The sequence below is a fragment of the Nuphar pumila genome, chromosome 4, assembly GCF_984573655.1.
Source record: "Nuphar pumila chromosome 4, dmNupPumi1.hap1.1, whole genome shotgun sequence".
NCBI classification, from domain to species: domain Eukaryota; kingdom Viridiplantae; phylum Streptophyta; class Magnoliopsida; order Nymphaeales; family Nymphaeaceae; genus Nuphar; species Nuphar pumila.
Window position 1 is genome coordinate 76,719,654 of NC_143252.1, and position 13,882 is coordinate 76,733,535.

The following is a 13,882-nucleotide window of genomic DNA, read 5'->3' on the forward strand; positions in this document are numbered from 1 at the left end:
TCCTCTAAGGCTGTAGACAAACCCAAATCTAAATGGATATGGGTTCCAAAGTCTAACAAAAAGGGACCCGACTGGGTACCAAAAAGAAGTTTTACTTAATGTTTTGCAGGCTCCAAACAAGAAGAACAGATGGATACTAGACAGTGGATGTTCAAAACACATGACTGGACATTCAGACCTCTTTGTTGTTCTTCATAAAAAAGAAGGAGGAACCGTCACCTTTGGAGATAACAACAAAGGTTTGATAATTGGTATTGGTAATATTGGCAATATAGATAAACCTCTTATCAAAGACGTTCTTCTGGTTAAAGGCTTAAAACATAACCTTCTAAGTATTAGTCAAATGTGTGACACAGGTTATAATGTTAGCTTTAATCATACTGCTTGTCTTATAGCAGACACCAACGAAAATATCATCTTAAAAGGTATAAGAAGAAATAATATATATGAACTATACCTAGAAAACATCACTGAACATTGCCTCATAGCTAATAATGACACTCAACATTTATGGCACATGAGAATGGGTCATGTCAACTCCAAGTACATGTCTAAATTAGCTAAAGATAAGTTAGTACGTGGGTTACCCAAAATATCTTTTAAAAAGGATTATTTTTGTGATGCATGTCAATTAGGAAAACTGTCTAAATCATCTTTCAAATCAAAAAATATCATTTCAAGCAAAAGATCTTTAGAGCTTCTCCACCTGGATCTCTTTGGTCCTTCTAGAGTAGCTAGTCTTAATCACAATAAATACGTTTTTGTCATTGTAGATGACTACTCAAGATTTACTTGGGTAATATTTTTGAAAAACAAAAGTGATACGTTTTGTCAATTTGAAATTTTATGTAAAAAAATTACAAAATAAAAAATCTTGTTCTATTGTTAAAATCCGTAGTGACCATGGAGGACAATTTGAAAATGAACTTTTTGTAAATTTTTGTAACTTGCATGGTATTTCTCATAACTTTGTCTTTTCTAGAGCTGCACCTCAAAATGGTGTAGTAGAAAGAAAGAATAGAACCCTTCAGGAATCTGCTAGAACTATGCTCCAACACAATAATCTTGCTAAATCTTTTTTGGCAGAAGCTGTTAATACTGCATGCTATATAACAAATAGAGTTCTCATTAGACCCTTATTAAATAAAACTCCTTATGAATTATTCTATGATAGGACTCCAAGAATAGACTATTTTAAAGTCTTTGGATGTAAATGCTTTATCCTAAACACAAAAGATAGCCTAGATAAATTTGATGCTAAATCTATTGAAGGCATATTTTTAGGATATTCAAGTCTTAGTAAAGCATACAGAGTTTTCAATAAGAGTTCTAATTCTATTGAAGAATCTATGCATGTTAGTTTCTGTGAATCTATTGATCAATCTGTTCATAAGCAAACTAACGATGATGATGTTGAAAGTACAGATTTATTTTTAGATAACACAGCTAAGTCTAATGAAGATGATCATCAAAGAACATTTGTCGATATCAAAGATCATCCTCAAAAGCAGATTTTGGGAGACCTGACAAAGGGGGTTCAGACTAGAGCTCAGCTAGAACGGATTGCAAATATGACATACATTTCTCAACTTGAACCAAAGAAGATTGATGAAGCCATCATCGATGAGTTCTGGATGCTAGTCATGACTGAAGAACTGAATCAATTCCAAAGGAATGAAGTTTGGGATCTTGTACCAAGACCGAAGGATATCATATCATTGGGACAAGATGGATCTTCAGAAACAAGCTAGATGAAACAGGTAATGTTATAAGAAACAAGGCAAGACTAGTAGCTCAATGATACAACCAGGAGAAAGGTATTGATTTTGATGAAACATTTGCTCTTGTTGCTAGACTTGAATCTATTAGGATGTTTTTAGCATATGCAAGCTATATGGATTTTAAACTTTATCAAATGGATGTTAAAAGTGCCTTTATAAATGGTTTTATAAATGAATAAGTTTATGTAAAACAACCTCCAGGATTTGAAAATGAACAATATCCAGATCATGTTTTCAAACTAAAACGTGCTTTATATGGATTAAAACAAGCACCTCGTGCTTGGTATGACAGACTCAAAATCTTTTTATTAAAAATTGGTTTTTCTGTGAAAATAGTGAATAATCATACCCTAATTGTTCAAATATATGTAAACGATATCATCTTTGGATCTACTAACAGCACTCTCTGTGAAGAATTTTCTAAGTCCATGCAGAAGGAATTCGAAATGAGTATGATGGGAGAACTTAACTACTTTCTTGGACTGCATATTAAGCAAACCAAGGATGGAGTTTTCATCAATCAATCCAAGTATGCTCATGAACTTCTAAAGAGGTTCAACATGAACTCAACTGCTTCAAAAATCACTCCTATGAGCACAACCACTGTTTTGGACAAAGATGAAGATGGTAAGTCTGTTGATACAAAGGTATACCGAGGTATGATAGGATCACTTCTGTATTTAACTGCTAGCCGTCCAGATATTATGTTCAGTGTTTGCTTGTGTGCTAGATTTCAGTCAAATCCAAAAGAATCACATCTTAAAGCTGTAAAAAGAATAATGAGATATTTAAAAGACATAGTTGATTTTGGATTATTCTATTCAAAATCCTCTACATTTGATCTAATCTCATACAACGATGCTGACTTTGCTGGAAGTAAATCTGACAGAAAAAGCACAAGTGGAACATGTCATATGATAGGGCACTCACTAGTATCATGGTTCAGTAAGAAACAAAACTGTGTATCCTTATTAACTACTGAAGCAGAATACATAGCTGCTAGCCTAGCCTGTACTCAAGTCATCTGGATGAAACAAACCTTAAAAGATTTTGGTCTAAATTTTGAAAATACAACTATTTTCTGTGATAATACTAGTGCTATAAACTTATCTAAGAATCCTATTTTACACTCACAAACTAAGCACATTCAAATAAGACACCACTTCTTAAGAGAACAAGTCTTAAACAACATAATTAAACTCGAATTCATACCCACTAATCAACAGTTAACACACATATTCACTAAACCATTGAAACATGAAGACTTTACACGAATTAGAAGAGAACTAGGAATATGCAAACTAAGTGACTTATAAATTAATCACACTTATTAAGATTAATACTTCTTATACGTTATGTTAAAATCTTATTTTAAAAGGTTTTCTTCTTATCGATTTTTTTTGTGTTAGTCAAACTATGTTTTTATATTCACGTATACTCTAAACTCTTATAAAAACACATTCATCATGACACATTCTTTATGTCTTTCAACTTGTCATCTTTCAAGTACACATCTATAATGACTCCTTGTCCTATTTCCTTTCACTCATATCCATAAGAACTAATTATATTAAAGTAAAAGCTATCATGACATTGTTCACATCACTCATCTCATAACATCTTTATTATTTTTGTCCTCTTGTGAAAATCTCTCTTACGATAAGCTAACCGAACTACAACATGATATTGTATTCCTCATATCTTTAATCATTGTTCTTCATTTCTTATATTCAAATGATTATCCTTTCTTATCACCTTTTAAGTTGTTATATTTCACGTAAATTTTTACTATATCATCTATTATATCATAGCTTAAGAACAATCTATTATCGTCTTTTCATGCTTTACACCTTTTACGAAAAAGTATTATAAAATCCTCTTTTCAAAAACTTGTACTCCACTCTTTTTTATTGTTATTCTCATAAGTACGATTTGTACCACCTTTTTATTTTCTCTCTCTTTCTCTCTTTCTCTCTTTCTCTCTTTCTCTCTCTCTCTCTCTCTACATTATATGAAGTGACTTTTCATCCGTGACCATGACTCTCTCATATATTTTATATCTCTCTCCAATCGAGATTCATTAAAACCTTGTCCTTAAGCAAAACTTAATTTCTTGTCTAACATAACTCCACTTTATGTCATACATCTCCTATCTAACATCAAGTGATTGTTGTTCTTTATGACCACTCTCATTTCTCTACATATCCGTATCACCCTTCTTTATATCTATTCACACTCCTTTCACGTATACCAAAATATACACTTCTTAAATAAAAAATTATTGCATCTCACTCATATATCTGTGTTTGTCTTATTCCAAACTCATCCTTCACGCATTTGGAATGCTTTCACATTAAGTAAATTTTTGTAGAAAAAGTTGTTTGTTTTATTAGGCCATTATTTCCCTCACTTTATATATATTCTTCATGATCTTCACGAAAATCTTTAAAACACTTGAATCATTCTCTCTCTTGAGTTTAATATGACACTCCATACTCAATTCATGACACTTCTGACTATTCTATAAACTCGCCCATCGTAAATTTGTTATATATATAGAAAAATTATTTTGAAACTATGTTCTTCTTAACATATATATTAATATAATACATTATCTTCCAAAATTTATTTGATTTGTCATTCACAAGCTTCTTATTTTACAACTCACGCATTTCCTCTTTCAGCTAAAATCTAAAAATCCTTCACTTCCAATGTCATTCATTTCTTATCACCATTATTTTTCTCCTTCTATTTATTAGATTGATTCATATCTCATTCCCCACGAATATCTCTATTCTCTTACAAACTCTTACTCCTTCCAAGTTTTTTTTCTCTCTTGCTCGTTCTTTCTAAGCTCTTGCCATGGCTTCCTCCTCAAACAATGTAATCACTGCCGCCGATCTAAGGTATCCAAATCTATTTCACCACTATAACTCACTTTGCTCATGTCCAATTCATGAAGGTAAATTGGTTCACTATGAAGACTTCGTATTGTTTGACCTAGAAAGATCTCTCCCCGAACTTAAACACTTACTAGGATTTTCATCCCAAGCTGCCTACTATCCCGAACTCGTCCGACTCTTCTACACAATTTTTTCCTCTGATCATGAGCAAACTACCATCACCATAAAGGTCCGAGGACGCATGATGTTCTTTGATGCTTCCTTATTAGGCAGAATTCTAAACCTTCCTTCCACCGGCATAGACCTAGACAACATAGTACCACTCGACCGCTCGGTACTTCGAAAAATTCTTCTCTGTACCAACTGCACACACCTTCCCTGGCACATGAGGAATCTCCAACCTCATGCTCAACTGCTTGCCCAGATTCTTCTCCACAATATCTATCCCAAGCCTCCACGCACGGGATTAGTGCCAAGAAAAATCTCTCTCCTCCTCTACGCAATTTTTTGTTCTACTCAGATAAACTGGTCCAACATTCTTTTCGCCCTTTTTTTTCGCTATCAAAAATTCCAGCCTCTTCTTTTCGGGTGTTTTATAACTCCCATTTTAAAATACTTCAAAGTACCCCTTCAAAATGAAGTTATCTTCTATCCCTCTCAGATCCTCAATGCTACTTCCTTCAATCTAAGGTCCCTGCACCCTCCCGGCTCTGATGAAGAAGATCCAACATCCAACTTCGATCACTTCTCTGCAATCATGGATGTCCAGCATTCTCAGGATCGCATACTTCGAAATCAAGCCTCGTTGCAGCAGACTCTCCAACAGGATCAAGTCGCCTGTTCACTTCAATCCTCTCCACCATCGAAGTAAACTCATTTGTTTTTGGACTGTAATAACTTATTTCTTTTGGACTGTAATAACTTTTTTTTGGTCTGTAATAACTCTACTTACTCTGATCCCTTCCTTTTTGTCCATGACAAAGGGGGAGAAAACCTGTCTCCATTATTGGAGAAAAATACTCGTATTTAACATTTTTTCAATATTTTTATGATAAGTATTACTTTTATGCATAATGTCTTTTTGACAGGGGGAGCATATTTTGTCATCATCAAAAAGGGGGAGAATGTTGAGAAACTCTGTTTTGATGTCACATAATATGATACACTGTCTTATTTGATTTTATATAATATGATAATATGTCTTCTTGAAAATATTATATTATGACTGGATATGTTTTGCCATATATCTAACGAGTATTTGATGCAAGGATATCTCACTCAAAAAGGATGGAGACCTCTTGTTCAAGTACAACTATGGTGCAATCATACTCCTTGAAGAAAAAGCGTGATGAGCCATGCATTCCTAAAGACCATCTAAAGAGATCGGCTACCTCAAGTTGAAGATTTTTTCTTCTTTAGAGTCATATGTAACAGAACCTTCAGAAGCATGCATATTGCATATTACATACTCATTCATAAAAGCTATTTTATAAAAGTATACGATAGTTTCAAAAAGCTCCTTTTTGAAAAAAAATAATTGTACCTTCTTACAACCCTTTATGAAAAAGGTATTTTGACATGATTTCAAAATGTAATAATTGTACCTTATATCATATACAAGACAACTTGAAAAGTAATGATTTTAAAAGTAGGAAAAAGACAAAACATGAAATCGGCTACACAAAGAAAAACAAATATAATACTTGTTGAAAAGACTCTAGTTACCTTCTTTAAAGAAATGATTTCAAATATAGGAAAAAGACAAAACATGAAATCGGCTACACAAAGAAAAACAAATATAATACTTGTTGAAAAGACTCTAGTTACCTTCTTTAAAGAAATGATTTCAAATATAGGAAAAAGACAAAACATGAAATCGGCTACACAAAGAAAAACAAATATAATACTTGTTGAAAAGACTCTAGTTACCTTCTTTAAAGAAAAACAAATATAATACTTGATGAAAAGACTCTAGTTACCTTTTTACAAACCCATAGAATGTCGACTTACTTGAAGTCATCATTCTCTTTGTATAGCATTAAATACCTCCTGTAAAAAATCCTTGTTGATATCCTTCTCAAGAATGTCGACTTGTTTAAAGTATTCATTCTCTCTGTAGACATTAAAAAACACATCATAAAGAAAACTCTTGATATGACTATGTACAAATAAATATCTCAAAGCATTTATTATACTTACACTCATTTAAAGTAAAGAAGTACTTATGTACCATAAATCATTAATTAGGATAAAGACAAAACTACATGACAGCCTACAATCCAACGTTCAATGTACTATTGTAAGAAATAGACTTTTTACATAAAATATATATTACCTAAAATATTACAACGACTATTGTACCCTATATTTTATTTTTATGGAAAGAAGACTTTCTCGAATTTCTCTAAAGATGTTTTTTGAAATGACATAACATTTCACATCTCAAAAAGGCTACGATTTCAAAAAGTAACGACTACTTTTTTAAAGCTATATAAACACACTCAAATAAACTATTCAGACAAGGAATGGACATGTGAGCTTACAACGAGAAAAATTCCTATTCGATATTTGAAAGAGAGCCTAGAAAAAGAAAGAGAAAAAGTCAAGAATAACTCTTTGACAAAGAGTATCTTTTGAGTGAAAAGAACAGAACATTCTGAGAATCCTTCATTCGTGCATTCATATTATTCTGAAGGTTCTATAGGAAGTATTGTAACTTTCTGTTATTCACTATATTCCTTCTTTGTTGAAAGAAGTAGACCTCTGAGAAAGAGGGTGTTGCCCTTCTTTGTTGAGAGAAGAAGACCTCTGTGAAAGAGGGTGTTGTCCTTCTCTGTTGAGAGAAGAAGACCTCTGTGGAAGAGGGTGTGCCACTTCTCTGTTGAGAGAAGAAGACCTCTGAGGAAGAGGGTGTTGTACTATTTATCCGGTGACTCGGATGTTATAGTGGAAAGCTCAAGTGGTTTGCTTGGGGACTGGATGTAGGTCAGGGTTTTTGACCGAACCAGTATAAATTCTGTGTTTATGTGTTGTGCCTTTACTGCATTATATTTTTAACTTATCGATCTATATACTATTTCACTATTCACCCCCCCTCTAGTGGAATTTCATTTGGTATCAAAGCAGGTTTGCTGGTTTCGACATAACAAGTCTTCCAGCACATATGGCATCTACCTCTTATGCTCGTGATATTGAAGGTCAACACGCATCTCGTCCTCCTTTCTTCAACGGCTCCAACTATGGATACTGGAAGTGCAGAATGGTTATATTTCTCAAATCCATAGATTTTGCTGTATGGAAAATTGTTGAGCATCCATACACATCTCCTTCCGCAGACTATAACTTATGGTCTGATGAAGAAAAGAAAATGGCAAACCTAAATGCAAAGGCTCTGAATGCCTTATATTGTGCCATTGATCAGAATGAATTCAATAGAATATCTATATGTAAATCTGCATATGATATTTGGCATTCTTTGGAGGTTATTCATGAAGGAACCAACAAAGTGAAAGAAGCCAAAATCTCATCTCTTGTCAGGAAATATGAGTTGTTCAAAATGAACAAAGATGAACCCATCACAGAGATGTTCACCAGATTCACCAACATCACCAACGATTTGAAATCTCTGGGTGTAACCCACTCTCAGACAGAAAAGGTGAAGAAAATCTTGAGATCTCTCACAACTGATTGGGAGAAAAAGACTATTGCTATTAAAGAAGCTCGAGATTTGTCCAAACTTACCCTGGACGATTTAATAGGCAATCTTATGGCCTATGAAGTCCACATGAAGGAAAGAAGGGAAGAGAAACAACCTTTAAAGAAAACTCTAGCCTTCCCAGCCCTATCTGAGGATGAGGACTCAGAAAAAGAAACTGAGATTGCGCTACTCTCCAGAAAATTCCAGCCCTTTATGAAAAGGAACTAGCTTCCAAATAAGCACAAAGAAAGAAAAGACTCAAAGGAAGATTCTATATGCTACCAGTGTAATAAGCCAGGTCACTTGAGACATGACTGTCCTCTTCTCAAAAGAAAATCCAAGACTGAGGAACCAAAGAAAAGGTTCTTCAAGAAAAAGGCTTTGCATGCTCAATGGGATGATTCAGAACCATCCACAAGTGAAGAGTCAAATGATGATGAAGCAGAAATCGTCAACATGTGCTTCATGGCAGAAAGCTTTGTAAGTGAATCCCTTGATTTCTCCTTTGAAGAACTTCAAAATGCTTTTCAGGAACTTTTTGAAGAATCAAGGAAAACGATTCTCAAAAATAGACATTTGAAATCTGAGAATCTAGAGCTCACTCTGAAAAATGAAAAACTCAGTATTGGAAATTCTGAGTTACAAAAGAAAAATCTTTTTATTACTTCTGAAATCTCTTCTACTAGCTCCAAGACTAAAAAACTACAAGTAGAAATTTCAGAATTAAAAAGTAAAACTGAGAACCTTATGAAAACGGTTTTCAAGTTTACTAAAGGAAAAGAGAACTTGGATAAACTCCTATCCTCTCAAAAAGTGTCTTTTTACAAGAATGGTATCGTCTGATCAACGCAGATGGGGTGGAACTATCAGATCCTATCAATGCTCTGCACCTAAAGAGATTTTATACTTAAATACTTGTTCTAGCCTTTTGTACTCTTCAAAGATCCCTTTTCAATAAAGCAATGATCTTCTATCAAATTCTCACATTCTTCTCCATGATACTGGGGCATTTTATTTTGATCTATACTTGTCTTTCTTCATCGTATGCAGGCAGGATCAGACAAACTTTTTTTCTAAAAATCTTATCAATTTTTCAGTTAATCTTATTATTTTTTGTTTTATTTTTCAAATTTAATCAAATTTTCATCAATTTATTATCAATTTTATCAAGTTTTATCAAGTTTTTATCAATCTTGCTAAATTTTATCAATCTTTATAACCCTTTCAGGTTAAGGGATAAACCTGATGCCTCTTTTCAAATGAGGTATTCCTTTATTCTTTTCCCCTTTCAGGTTAAGGGATAAACCTAAACCTCGTCCCACGAGGTCCTTTATTTTCTTTCAGGACAGGGGATAGTCTTGAAGTCTTTATCATCAATTTTCCCTCAAATTTCTACCAATCCTTTTTTATTGTTAATTTCACCAACTTTATTGATTCTTTCCTTTCATCAATTCCTTTTATTCTTTATCAATCTCTATCAATCTATTTCGATTTTGTCAAATTCTCTTCAGGATAAGGGATAATCCTGGAAACCATCATAAATAAAATTCAAATCTTAGGCCACCTTGGGCCGAGGATCTTGAATAAATTTCTCATCTTCATCGTCGGAATCTATTCATGCTTTTTGTCAATCCTTCCAGAATTCGACTCTTGGGTAGAAATTATTTCCTTCCCATCTGAGTTCCGACTCAGGTTTTTGTTTTCATTTTATTTTTATTTTTGAATATCCGAGTTCCGACTCAGGTTTTCCCTTTTTTATGTCGTTTGAAGCTTCGAGTTCCGACTCGAACTTCCTATCGGATTCAACGCTCGTGTTGGAACCGATCGTTCCTTTGAAGATTTGAGTTTCTCAAAACTCGGGTTTTCCGTTTTTATTATTCTTTTGAAGATCTGGGTTCCGACTCGGGTTTTCCCTTTTTATGTCGTTTGAAGTTTCGAGTTCCGACTCGAACTTTCTATCGGATTCAACGCTCGTGTTGGAACCGATCGTTCCTTGGAAGATTCGAGTTTTCAAACTCGGATTTTCCATTTTATCTTTATTTCTCAAAATCCGAGTTTCGACTCGGGTTTTCCCTTTTATCTTTTCGTTTGAAGTTTCGGGTTCCGACTCGGACTTTCTATCGGATTCAATGCTCGTGTTGGAACCGATCGTTCCTTGGAAAATTTGTGTTTCCAAAAACTCGATTTTCTCTTTTGTCTTTTATTTTGAAAAATTGTGTTCTAACTCGGGTTTTCGCTTTTGTATTTTTTTATTTCTGAAGCTCCAAGTTCCGACTTGGACTTCTTATCGGATTCAACGCTCGTGTTGGAACCGATCGTTCATTGGAAAATTCAAGTTTCTAAAAACTCGATTTTCTCTTTTGTCTTTTATTTTGAAAAACTGGGTTCTGACTCAGGTTTTCGCTTTTGTATATTCTTATTTCTGAAGCTCTGAGTTTCGACTCGGACTTCCTATCGGATTCAACGCTTGTGTTGGAACCGATCATTCCTTGGAAAATTTGAGTTTCCAAAAACTCGATTTTCTCTTGTCTTTTGTTTTGAAAAAACGGGTTCCGACTCGGGTTTTCTCCTTATATATATATATATTCTTGTTTTCGGAGTTGCGAGTTTCGACTCGGGCTTCCTTTTGGTTCCGATGTTCGCATTGGACCAATTGTTACGTCGAAAATTCGAGTTCTCAAACTCGATTTTTTCTTTTGTCTTTTATTTTGAAAAACCGGGTTCCGACTCGGGTTTTCTCTTTTTTTATATATATTCTTGTTTTCGGAGTTGCGCGTTCTGACTCGGGCTTCCTTTTGGTTTCGATGTTCGCATTTGACCAATTGTTACGTCGAGAATTTGAGTTCTCAAACTCGATTTTCTCATTCATTCTTTTATTTTGAAAAACCGGGTTCCGACTCTAGTTTTCTCATTTTTTATATATTCTTGTTTCCGGAGTTGCGAGTTCCGACTCGGGCTTCCTTTTGGATCTGATGTTTGCATTGGACCAATTGTTACGTCGAGAATTCAAGTTCTCAAAACTCGATTTTCTCATTCATTCTTTTATTTTGAAAAACCGAATTTCGACTCGGATTTTTCCCTTTTTCATTTTTCGTGATTTCGAGTTTCGACTCGGATTTTCCCTTTTGATCCAATGCTCGTATTGGACCAAAGTTTTCCTTATATCCTCTTTCAGGTTAAGGGATAAACCTGAACTTCCCCTTCAGGATAAGGGATAATCCTGAAACACTGACAATCATTCTCGCTTAATTCTCAAGTATCTTCGAATGTCGGTCTCTTTAGCAACTCTCCGTTAGGAAACCCAGTGCTCGTACTGGTACATTTTCAAAACTCAGAGCTCGTACTAGTGTGCACTTTTGAAAGCTCAGTGCTCGTACTGGTGTGCATTTTCGAAACCCAGCGCTCGTACTGGGGCATTTTTCAAAATCCAGTGCTCGTACTGGTACATTTTCAAAATCCAATGCTCATACTGGTACAACTAGCGCTCGTGCTAGTGCCTGGTCGACTGATCAATTAGCCCTCTAGGTTCAGTCTTTGTACTAACCATTCGTCAACATTTCAAGCTCTAAATTCTCAATTTCAACCTTCGGGTTATCATTCTGTCAAAAATCAATCTTTTTCTCTTACGAAGGACCCTATTCTAGGGCGAGTTCGAGGGAGCTCGTTCCTTTCGCATGCAACCATCTTTCGTTTACAAGAACCCTTTTTCAGGGAGAGTTTGAAGGGACTCGTTTTTTTCGCGAACAGTTTGCAAAACAACAACCAACTTTACACAAAAGAACCCTTTTCCAGGGAGAGCTTCAGTGGAAGCTCGTTTCTTTTGTGGCCCCCATTTTTTTTCATCTTTGGCCAACCTCTTCACAGAGGACCCTCTTGTAGGGAGAGTGTGATGAACTCGTTCCTCTGTGATACTTTCTCAACTTTATTTTTTGGCCGCTGTGATCATCGCAAAATTTTTCCTCTCTTGTGTATTTCTCTCTCTTCCCTTCTCTTTTCCTTTTCTAACCCTTATTTTCCTCCTTTTTGAAGGGAGAAGAATAAGCGATAGAAAAGAAAGAGGGAAGAGAAAAGAAGAGAAGAAGAGGAGAGAAGAGAAACTCTTTTGCGGGGTCTCACTTGACCTTGATTTGAAAATATTTAGAAAATTACTCACCTCCGTTTTGAAATATATTGCGGGAAAATGGAGATACGGGATTCGCTCGTCGGTACGAGGTTCGACTGTTCCTGGCACCTTTACCAGGGGTAATTGAACCAAGGATCGAATTTATGCCTTTTGCTTTGTCTAAATATTATCTAAGAATTTATCCTAAGTCTAAATGCACACAAAATCGTATTTGTGCAATGCAAGGATGTATGCTCTTTTGAAAAAGATGTTTTTGAAAATTTCCAAGTTTTCTGAGATAAATAAAGTAAAGAGATGGGTTTTTTAACTTAGGACTTTAAGATCTAAAGTTCTTAAGTTTTTGGAATAATCAGAGCTCAGGAGAAATGAATCTTTGAATTTGGAAAGAATGATTTGAAGATGAGAGAAAAGGGAAGAGGAAGGAAATTTCAAAATCAGAAGATGGACTTTGAACTTATATTTAGGAGAAGAGATAAAATTTAAAATGGAATTGAATTTAAGATTTGAAATCAGGATGGATTTGAGAAATCCAAATGGTATTTAAAAAATAGAAATGGATTTAGGAAGTGCATATGAGATCTGAAAATGGATTTGGATTTGAAATCCAGCATTTAAGATGGAATTTGAATTCTGGATCCTAAATAGAATTTGGATCTGAGATCTGAGATCCTAAAGTGGAATTGGATCTGAAGTTTGAGATTCAAAGTAGAATTGGGTTCTGGATCCTAAAATAGAATTGGATCTGAAGTCTGAGATCCAAAGTAGAATTGGGTTCTGGATCCTAAATGGATTATGGATCTGAAGCCTGAGATCAAAAGGTGGAATTGGGTTCTAGACCCTAAGATGGATTTTGGATCTGAATTCTGAGATTCAAAGTGGAAGTTGAATTCTAGATCCTAAATGGATTGTGGATCTGAAGCCTGAGATCCAAAAGGTGAAGATTGTACTTGGAAATCTGGATCCAAGTTGGGATTAAGATCTAACTTTGGTTTTGGATTCTGAAAATCCAAAATGGGACTTTTAAAGATGCATCTGGGTTTTGAAAACCCAGATTTGAATTTAAAATTTAGAAAAAGACTTGAATCTTGAGATTCAGAATCAATCTCAAAAACTTGGATTTTGAGGATAAGAAAATAAACTTGATTCTGAACTTGGAATAAGAAGATGAATCAGAGGTTTTTAAAGCTAATTTGAGCTTTTGAAAATAGAATTTTGAGATATCAAATTGAATTTGAATTTGAATCTTTGACAATGAATTTGGAATTTGATTTGAAAATTGAATTTTGAGTATACAAATGAATTTCAAAGTCAAATTGGACTTTGAGTTTAAGGCTAGAATCTGAAAATGGTATTTGAATTTACAAGAGTTGAAAATTGA